This window comes from Nerophis ophidion, linkage group LG11, assembly GCF_033978795.1.
Source record: "Nerophis ophidion isolate RoL-2023_Sa linkage group LG11, RoL_Noph_v1.0, whole genome shotgun sequence".
NCBI lineage: Eukaryota > Metazoa > Chordata > Actinopteri > Syngnathiformes > Syngnathidae > Nerophis > Nerophis ophidion.
Genome location: NC_084621.1, coordinates 30,629,930 through 30,655,089, shown reverse-complemented (window position 1 = coordinate 30,655,089; position 25,160 = coordinate 30,629,930). Strand labels below are relative to the sequence as shown.

Below are 25,160 nucleotides of genomic sequence, written 5' to 3'. Positions count from 1 at the left end.
TACTACTATTGCTACTACAACTAACACTGTCCCTTTTTCAGGGACAGAGGGGGGAGGAGGTGAGTTTCGACTGTGTCAAGTTTGAGCGCGTCAAGATTTTTATATAATTAACTGGTTGGCGGAAGCAACCCCAACCTCAAAGGAGGATGGCAACTCAGTAAAAATGTTTTGTACCCTGACATGGTTTCCCCAAAAAGATTAGGTTAAACAATGGCAACAATTTAAAAATAAATACTCACTTAGCATTGGTCGAAAAGGCTCTCGGACTAGAAAATAGGTTCATCCTCAGTCCCAAGATAATGTTGAAAAGGATGAACCAGAACATCAAAACAAATTGGCTAAAATCTGTGCACAGACCAAATTGAATTTGATTGACATGTTGCCATTAGTTTTAATGATCATTTGAATTTCCCTGAATACAACTGTTTTTGCACTTTTGAAATTTTCACCATGTGAGCTGCATACAGATCGGCCCTTCCCAGGACATATGTGTCAACGGAAGGAGGAATCAGCGTGATTATAATATAATTATAAAATAAAAAAGATGCAGAATTTGTGTGTCAGTTCCTCTGTGCATATTCGAGGACGACAGGCCGCCACTCCAGATTCCCCTTCCACCCACCGAGAGGGTCAGGGTCAAAGTCGGATCCCAGACCTGTTCCCGGGACCTGACTGGGAGGAACCTCAGGAGAGAAAACACCTTGCCAGCGATGACGAGAACAACAAAGGTTGCCAGCCACGATGTGTCCGTCGGACCTCCAGCAGCTATGGAAGGAGTTGTCGGGAGTACCAAACGGCGAGGAGGCCTTGAAGCAAGCCGAGGACCTGGATTTGAGCACCAACAGCTCCAACTCCCCCTCAGCCTTCTCCATCGTGGCCAGAGCGCACATGCCCCTGCACAGTCTGCCCAATGGACAGAGCCACACACCCCAAAGAGAGACAAAGCCAGACCGTTTGAGTGGATCTCCTTTTCCACCGGAGCAGTCAAAAGCCCAACAAGGTGTCGGCAGGCCACCAGCCTGCGGTACCACCGAGGAATCTACACCGGCACTAATCGAACATGGACTAATACGAAATTCAGTTTTGTTCAAAATCAATTGGTAATCAATCATATTGGTAACTACATTCATTGCAAATGCCGGAAAAAGAATTCTGCAACAACCATACAGTCATAAGTCTATATTAATTTTTAAACACATTTTGTTGGATTGATCATTAATGTGAAATACATCTGAATTAGCATATATATATATATATATATATATATATATATATATATATATATTTCTTCAATGATATTCATGATCAAAGTATTCTGTTATTCCATTTGACTAAATCAAAGGGGAGGCCACTGATTGTGTTCTGTTAGATGGTTTTACTGCAGGCTAATAACAGCGATCGCTCAGTGAGGGTCATAGAGGAATTTTCGCCCCGCATAACAACATTGGGGTTTTCGCCTCTATCAGTGGTAGAAATTTTAAGTAAGTGGCCTAGGTCAGAAATCGGCATGGTCCAGGGTAGTGGAATTTCTGACCATTTATACCATATTTTGTGTCTGTTTTAGTCCAAAAAGAAAGTCTGTCTAAAAGCCTCTGAATCACTGGAAGAGCATATGTAGGTGAAAGTTGAACTTGTGGTCATGCTAACCATTCTACAAAAGGTTTTGCTTGTTTATTATGACTAAGGGATTCAAGGATGTTTCAGAGCAAACAAGTCCAAAACAACGGGACCTTGACACATGAAGGAAACATAATATATATATTGTGATATTATGTGCTAGGTAACATAAAAACTCCATTACCCAACATGCCAAAGTAGTGAAGAGCATGCGCGATAGCCGCGTTTAGCCGGCAGTGGGATGTTTTTGAGGAGCACCTTGTGGAGTAAACTTTAAGAACTCAGCAAACACGCCTCGTCTGCATTTATGATTAGACAAGAAAACACATATATTTGCATGGCCATTTTCAAGAAGGATATTTAAAGATAAACTACATCTTGTGAGCATACATGCCAACCTTGAGACCTGCGAATTCGAGAGATGGGGGGTGCGGTTTGGTGGTAGAGGGGGTGTATATTGTAGTGTCCCGAAAGAGTTAGTGCTGCAAGGGATTCTGGGTATTTATTCTGTTGTGTTTATGTTGTGTTACGGGGCGGATGTTCTCCCGAAATGTGTTTGTCATTCGTGTTTGGTGTGGGTTCACAGTGTGGCAGATATTTGTAACAGTGTTAAATATGTTTATACGGCCACCCTCAGTGTGACCTGTATGGCTGTTGATCAAATATGCGTTGCATTCACTTATATGTGTGTAAAAGCCGCATATATTATGTGACTGGGTCGGCACGCTGTTTGTATGGTGGAAAAGCGTACGTGACGACAGGTTGTGGAGGACGCTAAAGACAGTGCCTTTAAGGCACGCCCCCAATATTGTTGTCCGGGTGTAAATCGGTAGAAATTCGGGAGAATGGTTGCCCTGGGAGATTTTTGGGAGGGGCACTGAAATTCGGGAGTCTACCGGGAAAATCGGGAGGGTTGGCAAGTATGCTTGTGAGACGATGTCGGCCAACCCGGAAGCTAGAATGGGTTCGGCATAGCTCGGTTGGTAGAGTGGCCGTGCCAGCAACTTGAGGGTTGCAGGTTCGATTCCCGCTTCTGCCATCCTAGTCACTGCCATTGTGTCCTTGGGCAAGACACTTTACCCACTTTCTCCCAGTGCCACCCACACTGGTTTAAAAAATGTAACTTAGATATTGGGTTTCACTATGAAAAGCGCTTTGAGTCACTAGAGAAAAGCGCTATATAAATGTAATTCACTTCACTTCTACAGATTGTGAGTTCAGATATTGTATTTCTTTATTTTTTCCCGTTTAATATGTTTTTTGCAATTTTAATTTTAACATTACCACATAAGTAATGTTTTAGTTGCTAATGTGGGTTTATTGATTTTTAAATGCGCCGGAAAATAACCCGTTTTGTACACTGTTGGTGGTGATTCGATGTCCTGTAGTGCATAAATGTGTTCTTGTATAGTATTTCTCCAGCAATGGTTATGTGGTGACATCAATGATGGTATTTTGAGAAGTAATCATTGAAGTCCGACATCACTCAAGGCATAGGTGGGAAAAGCACGGCCCCACACTGGTTTGTACCAAATTATTTTTTACACCCCTAATAGATATATTTTTAAATGTGAGATACATTAATTGAATAAAATTGGAAAGAGGTTGGAATAAATAAGATTTGCTTTTTCATACTCCTTTTAAGACATGTAAAGTAATGAAAAATTGGAAATATGCAATTGTAAGTGGATATTCGACTGCGATGAGGTGGCGACTTGTCCTGGGTGTACCCCGCCTTTCGCTTGATTTTAGCTAAGATAGGCACCAGCGCCCCCCGCGACCCCAAAAAGAATAAGCGGTAGAAAATGGATGGATAGATGGATGTTCGAAATAAACTACAAACCATAAACAATAAAAACAGGTTGTTTAATGTGTCATTAATTTAATGTTGAATACATTTAATCTACTTAACTTTTAAAGGCCAACTGAAATGAGATTTTCTTATTCAAATGGGAATAGCAGGTCCATTCTATGTGTCATACTTGATCATTTCGCGATATTGCCATATTTTTGCTGAAAGGATTTATTAGAGAACATTTACGATAAAGTTCGGAACTTTTGGTCGCTAATAGAAAAGCCCTGCCCTTACCGGAAGTATGTGCGCGTGACGTCACGAGTTGCAGGGCTCCACACATATTCCCATTGTTTTAATGGGAGCCACCAGCAGTAAGAGCAATTCGGACCGAGAAAGCGACAATTTCACCATTAATTTGAGCAAGGATGAAAGATTCGTGAATTATGATATTGATAGTGAAGTATACGTATAGAAAGGAAAAAAAAAAAAAAAGCGACGGCTCCGGGCGACGGTAGTGTGAGCGTTTCAGATGTAACAAGACACATTTACTAAGATAATTCTGGAAGATCACTTATCTGCTTATTGTTTCAATAGTGTTTTAGTGAGATTTTAAAGATTGTAAAGTAAAGATTATGAAGACATACCTCAAGGTCGGATGGCTGCGGTGAACACACACTGTCTCATAAAGAAGCCGAGGAGTTAAGCTCACAGCTGCTGCAAGGACGACGAATAATCCACTGATGTCTTCGGTAAGATATATATCACAATTTCCCCATCCAAAAACATGCTGGTTGACGTAGAGAAAACATGTTCGCTGCTTCACAACAAACAAAGAAACACCGGCTGTATCTCGGTGCTAAAGACAGCTGCAATCCACCGCTTTCCACCAAACAGCATTCTTCTTTAGAGTCTCCATTATTAAATGAACAAATTGAAAAAGATTCAGCAACACAAATGTCCAAAATACTGTGTAATTACACCATGAACAGAGACGTGTCGTGCAGCGCTAATATTTCCTTGCAGTCCGTGATGTCACGCATATGCGTCATCATTCCGCGACGTTTTCAACAAGAAAACTCGCGGGAAATTTAAAATTGCAATTCAGTAAACTAAAAAGGCCGTAATGGCATGTGCCATCCATCCATCCATTTTCTACCGCTTATTCCCTTTCGGGGTCGCGGGGGGCGCTGGCGCCTATCTCAGCTACATTCGGGCGGAAGGCAGGGTACACCCTGGACGAGTCGCCACCTCATCGCAGGGCCAACACAGACACACAACATTCACACTCACATTCACACACTAGGGCCAATTTAGTGTTGCCAATCAACCTATCCCCAGGTGCATGTCTTTGGAAGTGGGAGGAAGCCGGAGTACCCGGAGGGAACCCACGCATTCACGGGGAGAACATGCAAACTCCACACAGAAAGATCCCGAGCCTGGATTTGAACCCAGGACTGCAGGAACTTCGTAATGTGAGGCAGACGCACTAACCCCTCTGCCACCGTGGCATGTGTTGCAATGTTAATATTTCATCATTGATATATAAACTATCAGACTGCTTGGTCGGTAGCAATGGGTTTCAGTAGGCCTTTAAACTAAATATGTGTATTATTTTCCTATTTCACAATTTAATTATTTAATTATTTTACGTTTTGAGTATATTGATGGAGTTATTTAATTATTTTTTTCATGAACCTGTGTGGAAGCTTTATGAATATTTTTTCATGCCAAACTGCAATCCATCAAAGTCAGTGGGCGGGGCTAACACATATCGAGTCCAATGATTGCTACGCTGTAAAGCCTGGAACTTTGGAAGTCTTTCAAAACATGGCAACTAAAGGCCTACTGAAATGAGATTTTCTTATTTAAAAAAGGTCAATTCTATGTGTCATACTTGATCATTTCGCGATATTGCCATATTTTTGCTGAAAGGATTTAGTAGAGAACATCCACGATAAAGTTTGCAACTGGAGAAAAGCCCTGCCTCTACCGGAAGTCGCAGACGATGACGTCACATGTTGATGGCTCCTCACATACTCACATTGATTTCAATGGGAGCCTCCAACAAAAACAGCTATTCAGACCGAGAAAACGACAATTTCCACATTAATTTGAGCGAGGATGAAAGATTTGTGTTTGAGGATATTGATAGTGACGGACTAGAAAAAAATAAAATAAAATCGAGTTAAAACAAAAAACGCGATTGCAATCGCGTTGCATTGAGACGGATTCATATGTTTTTTGAGACATTTACTAGGATAATTCTGGGAAATCCCTTATCTTTCTATTGTGTTGCTAGTGTTTTAGTGAGTCCAAAATACTGTGTAATTATGCCGTTAAAGCAGACGACTTTTAGCTGTTTGTGTACGCAGGCGGGCCAGGAAAGTACCCGCACTCTTTTACTTGGTTTTCTGAAGTGTTCCTGAGCCCATGTGATGATATCCTTTAGAGATTGATGTCGGTTTTTGATACAATGCCGTCTGAGGGATCGAAGGTCACGGTCATTCAATGTTGGTTTCCGGCCATGCCGCTTACGTGGAGTGATTTCTCCAGATTCTCTGAACCATTTGATGATATTATGGACCGTGGATGTTGAAATCCCTAAATTTCTTGCAATTGTAATTTGAGAAACATTGTTCTTAAACTGTTTGACTATTTGCTCATGTAGTTGTGGACAAAGGGGTGTACCTAGCCCCATCCTTTCTTGTGAAAGACTGAACATTTTTTGGGAAGCTGTTTTTATACCCAATCATCAATCAATCAATCATCAAATGATTATTTATATAGCCCTAAATCCCTAGTGTCTCAAAGGGCTGCTCAAACCACAACACAAACCACAACGACATCCTTGGCAATCATGGCACCCACCTGTTCCCAATTAGCCTGCACACCTGTGGGATGCTTCAAATAAGTGTTTTATGATCATTACTCAACTTTATCAGTATTTATTGCTACCTTTCACAACTTCTTTGTCACGTGTTGCTGGCATCAAATTCTAAAGTTAATGATTATTTGCAAAAAAAAAATGTGTATCAGTTTGAACATCAAATATGCTGTCTTTGTAGCATATTCAACGGAATATGGGTTGAAAAAGATTTGCAAATCATTGTATTCCGTTTATATTTACATCTAACACAATTTCACAACTCATATGGAAACAGGGTTTGTAGACAAACTACATTTGATGAAGAGTGGGTTTACGACTATGAGTATATGTGAATAAAATCAGATGTATGGATCTTGTTAATACACTTAATATTGTCAAGTATTAGGTGATTTTGTGTATTGTTTTGACGATTAAGAATCCGATTATTTGAGTGATAGAGCAGTATAATATTAGCTTTTGCTCCTGCTTGCTCCCTTTCGACATACTTGCCAACCTTGAGACCTACGATTTTGGGAGGTGGGGCGCGTGGTTAAGAGGAGCGTATATTTACAGCCAATATTTTTGGCTGTAATATATATATATATATATATATATATATATGAAATACTTAACTTTCAGTGAATTCTAGCTATATATATAAATAAAAGAAATAGTTGAATTTCAGACCGCACCTATCAAATACACAGTTGTTCTACTAACTGTACTGTGCTTGCTGGGTACTAGAAAACAACAACAACACTTACCTTTCACTATTTGAGTAACGTCACTTCCGAATTTCTAGAAGATGGCGCTAGTATGTGCTTTGCCCCTTTCCCACTGATATGATCAACTTCGACGTTGGTTTTTGGACGTCCCAGTCAGCTTTTTCACCTGGCTGGATTCCTGCCTTCCTTTACCGCCTCGTGGCTCCTCTCCCCCGCCACCTGCGGGCTGTGTGTCGGGCCCGACCTGGATTAGCTGCACCCTGGGACGTGCTGGCCGCCGCCAGGTTGGGTCTTGTGAACGCAAACCCCCCCTCGTCGCTCCTCTCCCCACGCCACCTGCGGGCTGTGTGTCGGGCCCGACCTGGATTAGCTGCGCCCTTGGACGTGCTGGCCCCCGCCAGGTTCGGTCTTGTGAACACAAGATCTTTAACAAACAAAACGTTTATCCTGAAGGATTTCTTCACTTCACGCGGGCGGCGGACTTGACTTCCTCTGTGTGACGGAAACATGGTTGAGAGCCGGTGAGTCCGCCCCTCTTAATGAACTTCTGCCTCCGGAGTGTTGCTACTTTAATTCTCCGCGGTTGTCCGGTCGAAAAGGAGGAGAATTAGCAGTCGTTTTTAAAAATGACTAAATGCCATCAGATCCGCCTGCAATCCTCCTTTTCAAGCTTTGAACTGTGCATGTTTGAGCTGGAGGGGGCGTGGTCTCCAACTCCAGCTGAATTTCGGGAGAAAATTTCTTCCGGGAGGTTTTCGGCTGAGGCGCTGAATTTCGGGAGGCTCCCGGAAAATCCGGGAGGCTTGGCAAGTATGCCTTTCGGACACATACTGTGTTTCTTTTTAATTGTCTCTGAATACTACTATTGTTTTTTGCAGATGATATGATATTGTAATGGAGATGTTTTTGTGCAGATAGGTTGTTATGTTTGAAATAATTGGTGAACTGTGACATGCCAACCACAAACCCCTTATTAACGATATGTTAATGTTAAAATCTGACCTGTGTAGTAAAGTGTGCCATCATTGTGATTTGTAGTGTGTAATTGAGGCAACAACTATACAAACTTACATTTGTACTACAGTCAATCCTCGCCACATCGCTGATTTTAAAATATATACATTTTAAAGCACATACTACAACTTTTTTGCCCAGATCTGAAAATTGTCAAGCATAAAACTGGTTAAATGAACCAAAAACATCAATATTACAATGGTATAGGCCAGTGGTTCTCAACCTTTTTTCAGTGATGTACCCCCTGTGAACATTTTTTTAATTCAAGTACCCCCTAATCAGAGCAAAGCATTTTTGGTTAAAAAAAAAAAGATAAAGATGTAAAATACAGCACTATGTCATCAGTTTCTGATTTATTAAATTGTATAACAGTGCAAAATATTGCTCATTTGTAGTGGTCGTTCTTGAACTGTTTGGAAAAAAAGATATAAAATAACTAAAAACTTGTTGAAAAATAAACAAGTGATTCAATTATAAATAAAGATTTCTACACATAGAAGTAATCATCAACTTAAAGAGCCCTCTTTGGGGATTGTAATAGAGATCCATCTGTATTCATCAACTTCATTCTAAACATTTTTTCACAAAAAAAGAAATCTTTAACATCAATATTTATGGAACATGTCCACAAAGAATCTAGCTGTCAACACTGAATATTGCATTGTTGCATTTCTTTTCACAGTTTATGAACGTAATAGAGATGCGCGGTTTGCGGTCACAACCGCGGAGTCCGCGGATAAACCGCGGGTCGGGCGGGTGACATGACAAAAAAATAGATTTTAAATAGATTCGGGCGGGTGGCGGTTGAACCAATTCGGAAATATATATTGTAATAATCCCAGGAATGTAGGCTCATATAACTTCTTCGTTTGTCTTGTCTTTATTGCACAAGATGTAATACAACCACACAACAGCTCTCATGTCTCTAACGCTTTTCCCGGGACAACTCAAACTCTCACTTCCTGTTGACAACGTCACGTCCCTATCTCTCCCGGAAGTCCCGCCCCCCAGCCAAAGTCATTGGCTAACGCCTCGTAGCCAGCTGCTACATTATACATGGTTAAATGTTATGTTGAAGAGGTTAATTTAGCCTACTGACGTGTATTTATAAATGGTTGATTTATATAGGCTAGTAGGTAAAGTGTTGTACCTGACAACTCTTGATGGTACAATCCATATAACACGTCACAGACAACGTCACGCTAACATCACGTGACACCTCTGATGAAGGCTGCAGAAGCAAGGTAGCCCAAACTTGTCAGGTACAACACTTTACCTTACTAGCCTATAGAAATCAACCATTTATAAATAGTTAAATGTTGTTACCCACATACGAAAAACAAGCAGCACTATTTAAAAACAGTGTGTGGGCATACTTTTATTTTGAAGTGTCTCGTTTGGTCTGTTGACGGATGTAAGGAAGTTACTTCCGGGTATGAGTACACTTTTTTTTTGATGTAATGAGAAGGGCGAAAGACTAAAAAGTGTCACAAGGACTTTAAACGTTTGGGCTATAAGAGCCAGAAGATCACAATGTTCTGCTAAAAGAAGCATGCAGGCCAACGAGGTATTTGTTTGTCATTTGTTGGTATTTTATTTGGTAAAATGTTTTATCCGCATGCTGTGCATGTTATTATTTTTACGTTTGTAACGTGCTTTATTTATTACAGTTTTCACGGTGAATTTGAAGGGAAAGTAAGCCTTCAAATAAATCAGTTCAAGAAAGCCATTGTGTCCATGCTATTTGGAGGGAGTTACACTTTCTAACCTCACTAATGCCTTGCATCATCTATATTAGATATATAACAACGGGCAGGTGGTGGGTGGGTGTGGCTTTGATGAAATGTTGGTTCGGGTAGATTGCGGGTGGATGACAACTTTAGTGATGCGGTTGCGGATGATATAATTGCCTATCCGCGCATCTGTAGAACGTAAATTCATATTTTGATAAAGTTTTATTCAATAAATATATTTATAAAATATTTTTGAATTGTTGCTATTTTTAGAATATTTAAAAAAAATCTCACGTACCCCCTTGGCATACCTTCAAGTACCCCCAGGGGTACGCGTACCCCCATCTGAGAACCACTGGTACAGGCCACCAGATTAAGTTAAAGTTAAAGTACCAATGATTGTCACACACACACACACACACACACACACACACACACAAGGTGGTGTGATTTTTTTTTTCTTCTGCCTTTGACCCATCTCTTTGTTTACACCCTGGGAGGTAAGGGGAGCAGTGAGCAGCAGCAGTGGCAGCGCCCGGGAATCAATTTAACCAATCAGTTAACGGGTCCCATTTACATAGTCTTTGGTATGACTCGGCTGGGGTTTAAACTCACAACCTACCAATCTCAGGGCGGACCCTCTAACCACAAGGCCACTGACCAAACTAATCAGATCACACTGTTTAGTGTCGTGGCCACTGATTGGATAGGAATATCGAATAAGATTAAAATCAAGAGTTGATTGGTTTGTTGGAGTTTATTTCAAACATGTATACAATTTCAGTATGATACATCACGTATATTAATTTTTTCTTTACAACATGCCCGAAAAGGAGTGGGTAGAAGTAGAGCCTCTATACCTTTTCTACCTCATAGCAACTCCGGTACTAACACATGTTCACTTCCTATTCTTCATGTATACATAATTTAAATGGTAAATGGTTGTACTTGTATAGCGCCTTGCTACCCCTTTTTAAAAAGGAACCCAAAGTGCTTTAACACTACTTCCACATTCACCCATTCACACACTGACGGCGGGAGCTGCCATGCAAGGCACTAACCAGGACCCATCAGGAGTCAATTAAACAATTAATGCTGAATACAACAGTTTTTTACATAATTAGTCAGTTATGATTCACATAATAAAATGAATAATGTTTTTTTTTTTATGTTTGATTCATAATTATTCCTTGTACTTTGTAAATAATTGCAGATTAAACAGTTTATTAAAGTGAATCAAATTGGTGCTTTCTTATATCTTTGCCTAATCCAGGGGCGTCAAACTCATTTTAGCTCAGGGGTTGCATGGAGGAAAATCTATTCCCACGTGAGCCAGACGGGTAAAATAATGGCATAACAACTACGACAACTTCAGATTGTTTTCTATGTTTTACTTTGGCTCAAAATAGAACAAGGATGTTCTGAAAATGTACATATCACAAATAATCCTCTTGACAAAATACTTCAAGTTGGTAAAACATTCTGAGGGAAAAAAATGGTGCAGTTTCAAAAACACCATGAAGAACACAATGAAATTTGACTTAATCTCAGTGTTTCTACAAACCAATTAAACTTTATGTCACAGCCCATCTATGTTTGAACAAAAACAAAATTAAGCATAAATAAGAACATTTCTATGTACCAACTACCTCATTTGTCATTTTCATTGTTGACTTGCTTGCTCGCCCTGATATAAACTATTTGCTTGCCTAACAGAATTGCTGATGTGACATCCAATGGACACTTTAGAATTTATATTAATAAATATAAATAAATATTAGCAGTTTCTTTAATTTAAAGGGGAACATTATCACCATTTCTAAAGGGTTGAGACCAATCAAAATCAGTTCCCAGTGGCTTATTTTATTTTTCGAAGTTTTTCTAAAAATTTTACACATCACGCAATATCCCGAAAAACGGCTTCAAAGTGCCTGATTTAACCGTCGTTATATCCACCCGTCCGTTATCCTGTGACGTCACAGCGTGACCACACAGAAACAAACATGGCGGATAGCACAGAAAGGTATAGCGATATTAGCTCGGATTCAGACTCGGATTTCAGCGCCGTAAGCGACTCAACAGATTATGCATTTATTGAAACGGATGGTTGGAGTGTGGAGGCAGGTACCGAAATCGAAATTATAGAAGAAACAGAAGCTTTTGAGCCATATCACGACAGACAGCGGCACGGGAGGAAGCGCGGACGAATTCGGCGATCGCCTTCTAACCAACGATTGGTATGTGTTTGGCATTAAATGTGGGTGGAGGGAAAGGCTGGATGCAAATATAGCTACAAATGAGGCATAATGATGCAATAAGTACATACAGCTAGCCTAAATAGCATGTTAGCATCGATTAGCTTGCAGTCATGCCGTGACCAAATATGTCTGATTAGCACACTCCACATAAGTCAATAACATCAACAAAACTCACCTTTGTGATTTCATTGACTTTATCGTTGGAAATGCATCTGCTTTGAGTGTCGCAGGATATCCACACATTCTTGCCATCTCTGTCGTAGCATAGCTGTCGTTGGTACAGTGTGCAGAACAAACGAGGGACTTTCGCATCTTTTGACCACTGGTGCAACTTGAATCTGTCTATGTTCGTGTTGTTACACCCTGCGACAACACACCGACGAGGCAGGATGTCTCCAAGGTACAGGAAAACATTCGAAAAAAGGGAAAATAACAGAGCTGATTTGACTTGGTCTGTTTGAGAAAATGGCGGGTCGCTTCACGATGTGACGTCACGGGTGAAAGGTCATTGCTGCGACAGGCGAACAATTGAAAGGCGTTTAAATCGCCAAATTCACTCTTTTAGAATTCGGAAAATCGGTTAAAAAAACATATGGTCTTTTTTCTGCAACATCAATATATATATTGACGCTTACATAGGTCTGGTGATGATGTTTCCCTTTAAAATTGGAGCTCAATCTTATACTTAGCAAACTCATATTGCGGGCCGGATTGTACCTGTTTGCGGGCCTGATCCGGCCCGCAAGCCGCATGTTCAACATCCCTGGCCTAATCCATTCTGTTATTTACTGATATGCTAAAGGTCTTAAATGTTTTACGTGCATATAAATGTTTTAAATGAGATTTTTCTCTAAAGGTTATATTTGTCCTCTTTTGTTGCGAAAAATGTTGTACATTCTTGGCTGGCAGGTAATAGTTTACTTATTTTAGCTCTTTGCAAATGCACAAAATCATTGAATTTCAATATTCTTGATGTACAAATAAAGGGTCCGTGTGTTCTACTCAACATTTTTGTATCATTTTAACTGACCTTTTTTGTAACACAGTTTGTGAATGAAGTGTACTTTGGTAATTATTTCCCCATATTTCTGCACAATAACTAGATGTAGTAACACTAGCGAGCAGTAAACAATATGGAGTGATTCTTGTTTAGAACATGTTTTGTTTTATTCATTATTGAACATTTTTTGATACTTTATTTTGTATATTTTTTATATGAGATTTCCAGGTAATATCCTCATCTAGTATTACACCCCAAAAATGTATTCATTTTACTCTTTCAATGTCTACTCTGTCTATTTGGATTTGTGTTTGACTTTACCTTCTACTTTTACCAAATAACATTATTTTACTTTTACTGAGATTCAAAGATAGTTTGTTTTTGTCAAACCATCTTTTTAATTTGTTCATTTCTTCTGTCATTTGTTTTAGCTTCTGTGTGTTCTCTCCTGAACAAAACACAGTTGTCGTCTGCATATAATACTAACTTTAAGTCTTTTTTAACATTACAAATGTTGTTTCTATAGAGATGAAACAATTTTTTGTCTCAGTATAGACCTCTGAGGTACACCACAGGATATATTCAGCTCTGTAGACGTGTGTTCGCCTAGCTTCCTGTATTGCTTCCTGCTGGTTAAGTAGCTTCTTACCCAGTTCAAGACCAGCCCTCTGAATCCATGCCGTTCTAATTTTGTTGATTAAAAATAGTATGGTTAATTCCATCACTTGCTTTTATTAGATCCATAAATACTGCTGCTGCTGAAATTGGTTATTTCCTCTGTTATTTTGAGTAATGCCAATGATGTTGAAATGTTGGTTCTGTATCCATATTGATTATCTGTGATTGATCCACTTTTGTTTATAAATTTGTATGTTATTGAAAAATGTTTTGATGATTTTTGAAATATGTGGATGTTAAGAAAAAGGTCGAGAATAACATTTCTAATTCAGTGTTAATATTTGAGTGGGCCTCAGGCCCCTCTGTATTGAAAAAGTTGGGCCCCGGGGTCAAAAAGGTTACGAACTCCCTGCCTTAGGTCATGGGTGTCAAACTCTGGCCCGCGGACCAAATTTGGCCCGCCGTTTAATTTCATTTGGCCCTTGAGGCAATATCAAATTAACATTAGAGCTGGCCCGCCGGTAACACCACATTCACCGCTAATAATCATACTTGCCAACCCTCCCGATTTTCCCAGGAGACTCCCGAAGTTTAGTACCCTTCCCGAATATCTCCCTGGGCAACCATTCTCCCGATTTCCACCCGGACAACAATATCGGGAGCGTGCCTTAAAGGCACTGCCTTTAGCGTCCTCTACAACATGTCGTCACGTCCTCTTGTCCTCCAAGTCACATAATATATGCGGCTTTCACAAACACATACTTGGTCAACAGCCATACAGGTCACACTGAGGGTGGCCGTATAAAAAAACTTTAACATTGTTACAAATATGCGCCACACTGTGAACCCACACCGAACAAGAATGACAAAACACATTTTGGGAGAACACCCGCACCGTAACACAACAGAACAAATACCCAGAACCCCTTGCAGTACTAACTCTTCCGGAACGCTACAATATACACCCCCCGCTACTACCAAACCCTGTCCACCTCATTTTTATTTTATTTTTGAATATATTAGCCTGTGGAAAAAGTTCATGTTGATATTTACCTCAGAAGGCTGCAAATAGAAAAGAGGCATTAATTTTTTTTAATTAAATTTTATTTAATATACCACTGATGTTTTTTGAAAGTTGATTTTGCACTATTACGTTATATGAGCTCTGCCTGTTCCATGGGAGGAAGCCCAAATACCCAGAGGGAACCCACGCAGTCCCGGGGAGAACATGCAAACTCCACACAGAAAGATCCCGAGCCTGGGATTGAACCCAGGATTACTCAGGACCTTCGTATTGTGAGGCAGATGCACTAACCCCTGGTCCACCATGCGGCCCTATATAAGCCTTGCTTGTTCAATATTCATTGTAAAACTTGTTTGGGTCCCTATTAAAAGGTTTTGTTCAACCTTGGCCCGCGGCTTTATTCAGGGATGAGGGTGTGACATGGGGCCAAACTTTGATCTGATGACTCACCACAAATTTTGCAACATTTATAACTCGGCTCCACAATTTCAGATCCTGATGAGAATTGGCTCAAATGATGATGAAGAAATCCTGAAATACTTGAGGGGTCCACACCTATTGGTACCCATTCGTGGTTGGGCGTGGTATGTGTGGGTGTGCTGGCAGTTTTAATTAACAGTTGTAATTATATTATATTGCAAAACACCATACCCACAATGCAGTGCTCAGGTGGCCAATAATATGCATACAACACTTAAAGGAATAAGAAACAAGTGTGTCTCGAGCCCTACTTGAAGTACAACCATTGAGCGACAATCACAAGATCTATATGTAACGTCAGCGATCATGTGGCCATTATGACGTCACGCAAAAGTTGAGCGATGATTCAGAAGACGGGTCACCTGTTGATGCCACATGCGGTACTAGCACTATTTTCACCACAAACCACGCCAAACATATATTTTCATAGTTGGTATGATATTTGGATATGAAGAGGCACTTATGACTGCCGCGAATGGAAAAAAAGTCAAAAAGTCCTTACCAAGAAAATGTCGCCCTATCTTCCTCTTTTTACCATGTCGACCCACCGCTGCTCCTTGGAGGACTTGTGGAGACCCTGGCAGTGTGGCACCGTCCTCCAACACTTACTGTATAAAGAGCCGTTGGTGTAACTTGCCGTCATTGGGGTTAGTTTTTCACGGTTTTCGCAACACTTCCAGTGGAAGAGGAGGGGACCGCCAGTCGGCGATTTCCTGCTTGCGAAGCAGACCGGAAGTCCCGCCCCGCCCCACCTCTGTAATCTCCAGACATTACGCAACGCCGCAGAAATTATTGCTTCCCCAAAACGGCAGAAAAGTTGACAAGATGAATTTTCTATAAGCGTAACTTTACAGACGGTTTTATTATTCTTACTTTAAATAGTGAGACTGCAACACATGTAGTGTGTACGTCCTCATATAGTGGAGTTTATTTTCAAATTGCGGTACACGGCCTCTATCAGGTGGTAGTAAGTAGCAACAGATGATTTACATTACAGAATATTACAAAATATAAATTGGTGCATGGAGTCCATACTCTGTGTTGATTCTTAAATGAAAATTGGCAAAATAGTAATTATTATTTATAAATTAAATGTTTAATAGCAAGAGTACATAAAAAAATATGCATATAACATAATTGTATTATAATATGGACTCAGAAGTAGTTTTCTGTTGCTACGTGCTGCCGCCACAAACGAATGAGACTATTTCAACTACCGTATTTCCTTGAATTGCCGCCAGGGCACTAATTAATTTAAAACCTCTTCTCACTCCTGCGCTTACCAAAGGCATGCGGTAAAAGTAAGCATGCGCTAATTATTTCAAAACCTCTTATCACTTCGGCCCTTACCAATAAGGCATGCAGTAAAAATTTGAGTGTGATGTAAGCTTGGACTTTAACTCCTGCTGAATAGCTCTTAATCTTCTTCCCTCCATGCGATTTCAAATTACCGGTATTGAAATCAGCCTCCTCCATTTTGAAAATGAGGATAGGGGAAGTGTCACTCGTGATGTCACGAGTTTGACCAGGCGGTAATACTAAGCATGCGTTAATTATTTTGCGAAGCGAGTTTGACCCGGCCGTAATTCAAAGCAAGCGCATGCTATATGCCCTGCGGCAATTCAAGGAAATACGGTATTTTCACATAGGTAGATTTCCTAGCAAGATGGGTTGGGTTGTACTTGTATAGCGCTTTTCTACCTACAAGGTACTCAAAGCGCTTTGACACTACTTCCACATTTACCCATTTTCACACACATTCACACACCAATGGAGGGAGCTGCCATGCAAGGCGCTAACCAGCACCCATCCTCGATCTGTTGAATTGTTTGCTATTTATTTATGATTTTGAATGCATAAAAAAAGCAAAACGTATGTGTTCTTGTTTTACATAAGGATTGTGAATGATAAACAGCACATCTCTTTCCAATATTTGTGTATTTACAGTATGACTGACCTGATAATATGGACAGAGTGCAGAAGCGTGATTACTATGATGTAGAATGTACAGAAATTACCGAAGGTGCTCGGAGTGGAATACTCAAAATGGCTGACTGAATTTGTGGCATATTGTGACGTTTTAGACCAGGGGTGTCAAACTCAAATACAGAATGGGCCAAAATTTAAAACTGAACAAAGCCGCGGGCTAAAGTTGAACAAATTAACCTTTTAATAGGGACCCAAACAAGTTTTGCAATGAATATTGAACAAGCAAGGCTTAAATAGAGCAGCACGGTGGACCAGGGGTTAGTGCATCTGCCTCACAATACGAAGGTCCTGAGTAATCCTGGGTTCAATCCCGGGCTCGGGATCTTTCTGTGTGGAGTTTGCATGTTCTCCCCGGGACTGCGTGGGTTCCCTCCGGGTATTTGGGCTTCCTCCCATGGAACAGGCAGAGCTTATACAATGTAATAGTGCAAAATCAACTTTCAAAAAACATCAGTGGTATATTAAACAAAATTTAATTAAAAAAAATACTGCCTCTTTTCTATTTGCAGCCTTCTGAGGTAAATATCAACATTAACTTTTTCCACAGGCAAATAAATTCAAAAATAAAATAAAAATGAGGTGGGCGGGGTTTGGTAGTAGCGGGGGGTGTATATCGTAGCGTTCCGGAAGAGTTAATGCTGTGAGGTATGGGTATTTGTTCTGTTGTGTTTATGTTGTGTTACGGTGCGGGTGTTCTCCCGAAATGTGTTTTGTCATTCTTGTTTGGTGTGAGTTCACAGTGTGGCGCTTATTTGTAACAATGTTAAAGTTTTTTATACGGCCACCCTCAGTGTGACCTGTATGCTGTTGACCAAGTATGTGTTTGTGAAAGCCGCATATATTATGTGACTTGGCCAGCATGCTGTTTATATGGAGGAAAAGAGGACGTGATGACATGTTGTAGAGGACGCTAAAAGCAGTGCCTTTAAGGCACGCTCCCAATATTGTCGTCCGGGTGGAAATCGGGAGAATGGTTGCCCAGGGAGATTTTCGGGGAGGGCACTCAACTTCGGGAGTCTCCTCGGAAAATCGGGAGGGTTGGCAAGTATGAATATTAGCGGTGAATGTGGTGTTACCGACAGGCCAGGTATAATGTTAATTTGATATTGCCTCAAGGGCCAAATGAAATTAAACGGCGGGCCAAAATTGGCCCGCGGGCCAGAGTTTGACACCCATGTTTTAGACGGTATTTTCACATACTTTGCGGATTGTAAATACAACCGAATATAGTTTAATGGATACAATGAAATACAATTAAGCATATAATACCAATTTGTTTTTCCACTCTATTAGTACTTTAAAATTCAGTGTATGGAAGTTCAGTGTTAAAAAATTCAGTGCATAAATATTTGTTGCTTAAAAACTCAAGATATACTTTGGTAAATTTAAGACTGACGCAATTAATCCTGTCTCAGAACCAGCCAATGAGGAGTCAAGTTTGCAGTCAGGTGACACGGGTCACGTAATCCAATTATACTGAGTTTCGAAGCAACACATTTGTTTTCCACTAAATTATTACACACTGAATTTTAAAACATCCGTCCATTTTTCTACCGCTTATTCCCTTTAGGGTTGCGGGGGGCGCTCGTGCCTATCTCAGCTACAATCGGGCGGAAGGCGGTGCACACCCTGGACAAGTCGCCACCTCATCCCAGGGCCAACACAGATAGACAGACTGTTTTTTTAAGCTCCACTTAAGAATGTTCAGTTTTGGTTGATGTTGGCAGCACCAGTGGACCAAAGCAGTAGTGTTTTGCCAAAAGAAGACCCTATTTCCTATGGGACCCAGGGCATACAGCGTCAAATTGACATGATCCCCGCTGTAATGACATAGGTGTCATTCAACGAGTTGTAAGTCCATGTATCATCCCAAAAGTTGTGAAAATATTTTATAAAGGTTGAAAAGTTACTTAGTGCTGCTTTAGCAAACACAAATTAGCCTCCATAGCTTGGGAGCTGTTTTATTTTTTTTATGCTAATGCATATACATCCATCTAGTAAATGTACTAGAAATAATTTAATGTAAAAAAAATAATAATAAAAAATGCATTAATTAAAAAAAAGGCTTTTATTCACATTTTAATTATGTCGTTTTTTTTATACTAGTTCTATTTATATTTTATATATTCAGATTTATTATTACTTATTGTTTATTCGTGTGCTAAAAATAGGATGCGGGAAGAACTGTGGATCACATCAGACTGTCTAGCCCGCAGATTTTGAGGACCAGTAATAGACAATTTAGAGTGAAAAGCAAATTTCATTTTCACCCGCATACAAAACATTCTAACTTGGATTGTTTCCTTAGCGTCGAGACTCTCCCGAAGGACAGTGCAGCGAAGAAACAACAAACTAACTTCTCGTCTCTCATGGACACACACCTGTTGTTGTTGACTTTGGACTAGCACGGCCGCGGAACAGAGACACACTACGGGCTTACACACACACACACACACACACACACACATCCACTAAAATATACGCCACATATACACCCCCCCCAACCCAACGCCCTCGACGCAAATCCCATAGGGGTGACAAATGGATGTTCAGTGCCTGAGAGCTGCGGCCTACCATCATGACCCCGTACTCCCTTCCCTCTGTTGCTAGATATCTCAAGATGCATGTTGTAATATATATATATGCTTTGCTATGGAGATTTTTCCCACTCTAGACTGGGCCCCCTTAGGAGCCCAGTCGAGATTGTATTTTTTTACTCATTCTTCCCCAGCGTTGACCTTTTTCCCATCTTTTACGGGGCGTCTTGAGGCGACCCATCAGCGTTCCTGTTCTGTAACCCTGAACACTGTTTGTTTTTGTCTAATCTTGAATGGGTTTGTGCTGAAAACAACGTTTTGTTGTACTTGTGCAATGACAATAAAGACCTATCCATCTATCTATCTATCTATAAACAATTGTTTTCATTTGTATAATTTTTTTTTAAATTATTTGAGTAACGTTTATGACAACGTTTTTCCAAACCACAATATGGAATGTGATTTATAACAGGATAAGGCATACATTTATCATTTGTTTTCAATACTGTCACAAAAAAGTGGGACACCAAAAATTTACTGTGGGACCCCTTTTTTATGACTTGACGAAGGTCCTGAGATCTGAGCCCGGGATCTTTCTGTGTGGATTTGCATGTTCTCCTCGTGACTGCGGCTTCCTCCCGCCGCCAAAAACATGCACCTGGGGATAGGTTGATTGGCAACACTAAATGGGCCCTAGTGTGTGAATGTGAGTGTGAATGTTGTCTGTCTATCTGTGTTGGCCCTGTGATGAGGGGGCGACTTGTCCAGGGTGTACTCCTCCTTCCGCCGGAATGCAGCTGAAATAGGTTCCAGCACACCCCGCCACCCAAAAAGGGACAAGCGGTAGAAAATGGATGGATGGAGGAGTCCCTGGAACCCCATTTTGAAAATTCCTAGCGCCAACACTGATGGAGTATTGGTGCGTGCAAAACAGCAGCAGGTGGCTGTGGCCTGTGGGCCGGTTGTAATACTAACCAAATATCATCCCGGGGGCCATAGATAATTAATTTGCGGACCGAATTTGGCCCGCGGGCCTTAACTTTGACACTCCTGGTTTACAATGAAAACAAAACAAAACAAATTACAGTCAATACTTCAGAATAATTTCCACCAATAGAGTATTATTTCTTAAAAGTTCATTTACTCTGATTACCTTATTGTGATTTTTCCTTGATTAAAAAACACAACTTAACGGTTGAAAAAAAAAAAAAAAAGACTGGCTGGTTAGCCAGTCTTTTCAAAGAGCAATACATTCCACCTTTAGCCCAAATGAAAAAATCACTCCAAAAAAATCCTGGCTGACTTTTTTTTACCTTGGTTCTGTTCACCCTGTGTGCACAAAGAAAATCATTTTGTAAAAAAGAAACAAATTATATTCCAATTTTCACATCAGTCCCTGTGACGTCATTTTTCATGTTCACCACAGGTTGTTGTGTGTAAAAAAATATCCGCCGTGTCCTCCGGGCTAAAGAATGCAACAACAAAATGATCCATACATTCGTCACGTTGACGGATTAATTAGGAAAAAATTTGCCACACTTCTTTTGGGACATGTTGGCAGGACAATATTTATTACAAATGTTCAGCAGGGAAGGGCGTTCATACGGCCCCTTTCATCGCAGTTTACCTGACACATGAGTTAGACCAGGGGTCCCCAAACTTTTTGACCCGGGGACCGCATTGGGTTAAAAAAAATTTGGCCAGAGGCTGGGCTATATGTACACATTATATATATATATATATATATATATATATATATATAAAATCGGTCTCATTGCAGATTTGACAAACTGCATTCTCCTTACACTGAACAAAAAAAAAAGTCATATGTTCACTGATGATTAAAAACTCTACACTCTGAGTCTATTTAACGTCTCCCCAACGATTTCACAATTTTTTCCCTCATGCACTAATTGACTGAAAGAGCGCGCACTTGCCGCTCGCTCGCCTGACACTGCTTGCCGGGCGTGACGATGTCACGTTGTCGATGGGAAAATGCATTTTTAGAAAATATGCACCTGGGGATAGGTTGATTGGCAACACTAAGATGGCCCTAGTGTGTGAATGATGTCCGTCTATCTGTGTTGGCCCTGCGATAAGGTGGCGACTTGTCCAGGGTGTACCCCACCCTCCGCCCAAATGCAGCTGAGATCGGCTCCAGCACCCCTCGCGAACTCAAATGGGACAAACGGTAGAAAATGGATGGATAGATGGATGATTTGCTTGAGCGGTTAGGAGACCCCGAGATTGATGGATGGGCTAGAAAGGACAAAACTTTAAAAATTTAAAAACATTTTTTACTCGGGACTACCCGCGAGCCGGATTTTGGAAGCTGGAAGCTAGAAATGGCAGATTAAAAAAAATATACTTAAAAAAAAACAACTTGTTTGTTTCACTTGGAACTACCCGCGGGCCGGATCTTGGACGCTGGCAGGCCGTATCTTGCCCGGGGGCCGTAATTTAGGGACCCCTGAGTCAGACGAATTGGGGGGTGCACTATCCACTTTAGCTGCCAGATGGCAGTAGAGTGTTGAATATCTTACCATGTGTTTTGTGGCAATTCCAACTTTGACCTCAGTAGGGCTGGTGTATTGCAGTTATATTTTAAACCGAAATATATATTTGAGACAATACCGCCATTTTGACGTACCTCTCTCACGGCCGGTGCTCGGCAGGCACTGTAGCAGAGTAAAGGTATAGCGCGTGTCCGTCGTCGCTCCCGCGCATTGCCGAGGGTCCATATCGCCCAGCCCTAGTCCACAGTGGCCGTTGCTATGTAAAGTGGTGCTTTCCATCATTTTCAGCAGACTGCATTGCATAATGATGACCGACCCCGACCCCCCACCACCACCACCACCACCCTCCTTCCTCTCACGCGACACCCAGTCAGAAACGGGGCCATATGAATCCCTTCCCTACTGTACCACGAGCAAAGGATTATAAATACAACAAGTGGCTAATTTCATATCACGTTCCCTTAAATAAATGAATCTCAAGACCGACCGGCATGCACGTGAACGTTCTCTTCAAGTCCTTTTTGTCGAGCCAAACATGGCAAGCGTCATTACCCAAAGTCAAACGGTGTTCTCCTACTTGGTGCAAAAGAATCTGTAGTACAAAACTCCCACCAGGACAATGAGAAAGACACAAAATACCCGGGAACATCTATTCAGGTCTTACCTGCTGCAGCAATATCTCTGCCTTTTCCTGGTCCCAACTGTTACAAACAGGCGGTGTTTTCTTTGCTTACTAGGTTGAAGTCCAACTGTGCAACATGCACTGACAGGGCAGCACACAATGTGTTTACACTCTGCCGCACGTACAGTGCAGGAAGTAGCGTACAGTGTCCGAATATTATTCCTGTTTCCCCCCCCCAAAAAAAGGTGAATAAATTTGGCAGGGTCACGCAGACTTCATTGGCGAGGTGCTGGATCTCAGTGGGGTTTATTTTGAGATGATGTTCTGTCCAAAACCCTTCAAAATGTCGGAATCTGAAGGAGGGTGTCTTTCTTCAGGAGTCTGACGGAAAGCAAACAGACGCATTAATCAAAATCAGAATCAGTTTTATTGTCAAGTATGAGGGTGTGTTGTTTGTCTACATGCGTTGTGTAATATGTCTTATTTATTGCTCTTTTTTTTTTTTTTTTTCGTTGTGTTTTACTTTTGTAGCTGTATGTAGAAATAGCGCCGCTGAAGTGGCAGCTCTGCGTTCTTCAGCCCCACAGAGCACCAGAAGGGCCCTGTTGAAAATGCTGTTTTTTCGTCTGTCTGTTTGGACGCAATTTTGAGGCCCTTTGGAGGCTCAAAACTGCGATGTGGACCTTAAAAAAACAAGTTTGACACCCTTGCCTTACACAAAACTACAAACATGTAATGTTCTTATATTAACCCTTCATACCGACAACCATCAGACTGTATTGTGCATATGTTCCTTTTTGACTGTATTTAAATGTATAATAGACTGTATATGTTATTCACATGTGAATAATGCTGTATAATAGACTGTATTTATGTTATTCACATTGTGAATAATGCTTTATAATAGACTGCATTTATATTATTCACATGTAAAATACCTAAATGTTTATTGTCTATTGTGAGTGAACTGTGGTGCTGAATTTCCACCAGGGATCAATAAAGTACTTTCTATTCTATTCTATTGTAATTTAAACCTGTAATATCTTCTAATCCAGTGATTCTCCAACTGCGGAACACCAACAAAACAATTAAATATCTAAACACAGTGTTACTGTTCAAACTAAGTGTAATGTTAGTGGACAAAAATATTTCTAATACTTGCTAAATAAAACCTCTACCTTGTTGACAATGAATTCTTAAGCCTACTATATGCTACTATTTCAATGTTTGTCATTATCGTGGTATTTGGAGAGCCAAGTGTTTTCTGAGGTGGCACTTGGTAAAAAAAAGTTAGCAAACCACTGTCAAAGGGCCTTGTAAAGGGAACAAAAATACTGTATATATTTTATATTTTGTTTATGACTGACGCTTGTTGAAAAGTTTGAGCAAAAAAAGTTAAAATAAATATGAATCCCAAATGTTTTACAGCATTCAAAAACCGAAGGAGCTATGTCCTGTTTGGCTTTGAAGATAATTTAAAACATGTAGTTAAAACGTTCAAATAATATGCTTCTTAAACAGACATAACGATATTAAATACATGTTGCCAAGTAATTAGTATCCATGTATAAATAAAACTTGTTTAAAATGTCAGTGTGTCTACAACGACATAAAAAATGCCGTGACATGAAAATGTCATTTCGTAACATCTCTAATTGAAATACCGGTATACCTGCAGTGCATGGTTGTCATCCGCCTCTCCTTGGTCACGACGCTCCCTGGTGGAGCTACGCAGCAACGCCATTTTACGGAAGATCGCTTGTGTCAGCAGAAGTTGGAAGAAGCAGCAGGTGTTCTTCAAACTTGACCATCCATCCACCATGCAGACCACTTTCCGATCTGTGGGCGCTCTCAAAATGTCGAATGAGGACCGACAAGTGTAGCGAATAACAACCTTGCAGGCGCATGCATGTGGAAGTGGCTGAACCACAACGGCGGGGCGGTGTGCCCCTCCAGGCCGCCTGGTGGTCACTGTGAGGCCGCGGGGCGCAGTGGGGTTAGACGCCCCCCGCGGATGCCTCAAATCTTGTCCTGTTTGGGCCTGACTAGCCACGGAGGATCTGTACCTCGCAGCCAGGCCATGCTTCTCCCACACGGGAGCTCTCACGGACCAGGCGCGATCCGCCGAAAGGTCGCCGCGGTGTCTGGAGGCCTGTAGCGGGGGGCTGTAGGCCGCGGTGGCGCTCCCCTTACCGGGTGGATTCCTGGCCAAAAGCTTCCCTCGACACCGGAGAACGGATGTCAGGGCAGAGGCGGAAGGAGTGGAGGCCATGGCAGTGGAAGTGTCCCCGCCGGAAAGCGCCTCTGGGATCGCAGGCAGAAGGGAGGGGATTCGGGGTCTCCGTGGGCTTGCGTCCACCTGGCTG

General features: G+C 41.1%; 1 protein-coding gene across 3 annotated transcripts in view; it reads right to left on the bottom strand.

Moving 5' to 3' along the window:
• Positions 1 to 25,160, bottom strand: part of LOC133561900 (alpha-1,3-mannosyl-glycoprotein 2-beta-N-acetylglucosaminyltransferase-like) — a 44,619-nt gene that overhangs the window by 9,757 nt on the left and 9,702 nt on the right. Inside the window, exons 1-2 of one of the 3 annotated variants that reach the window (XM_061915546.1) lie at positions 24,467 to 25,152; positions 22,837 to 23,175 (exon numbers count right to left, since the gene is read on the bottom strand). The gene's annotated coding sequence lies outside the window, so the exon portion shown is untranslated. Of the gene's footprint in view, positions 1 to 15,632; positions 15,875 to 22,836; positions 23,176 to 24,466; positions 25,153 to 25,160 lie in introns of those variants that run through there. The other 2 variants (XM_061915545.1, XM_061915544.1) reach the window with 2 other exon arrangements.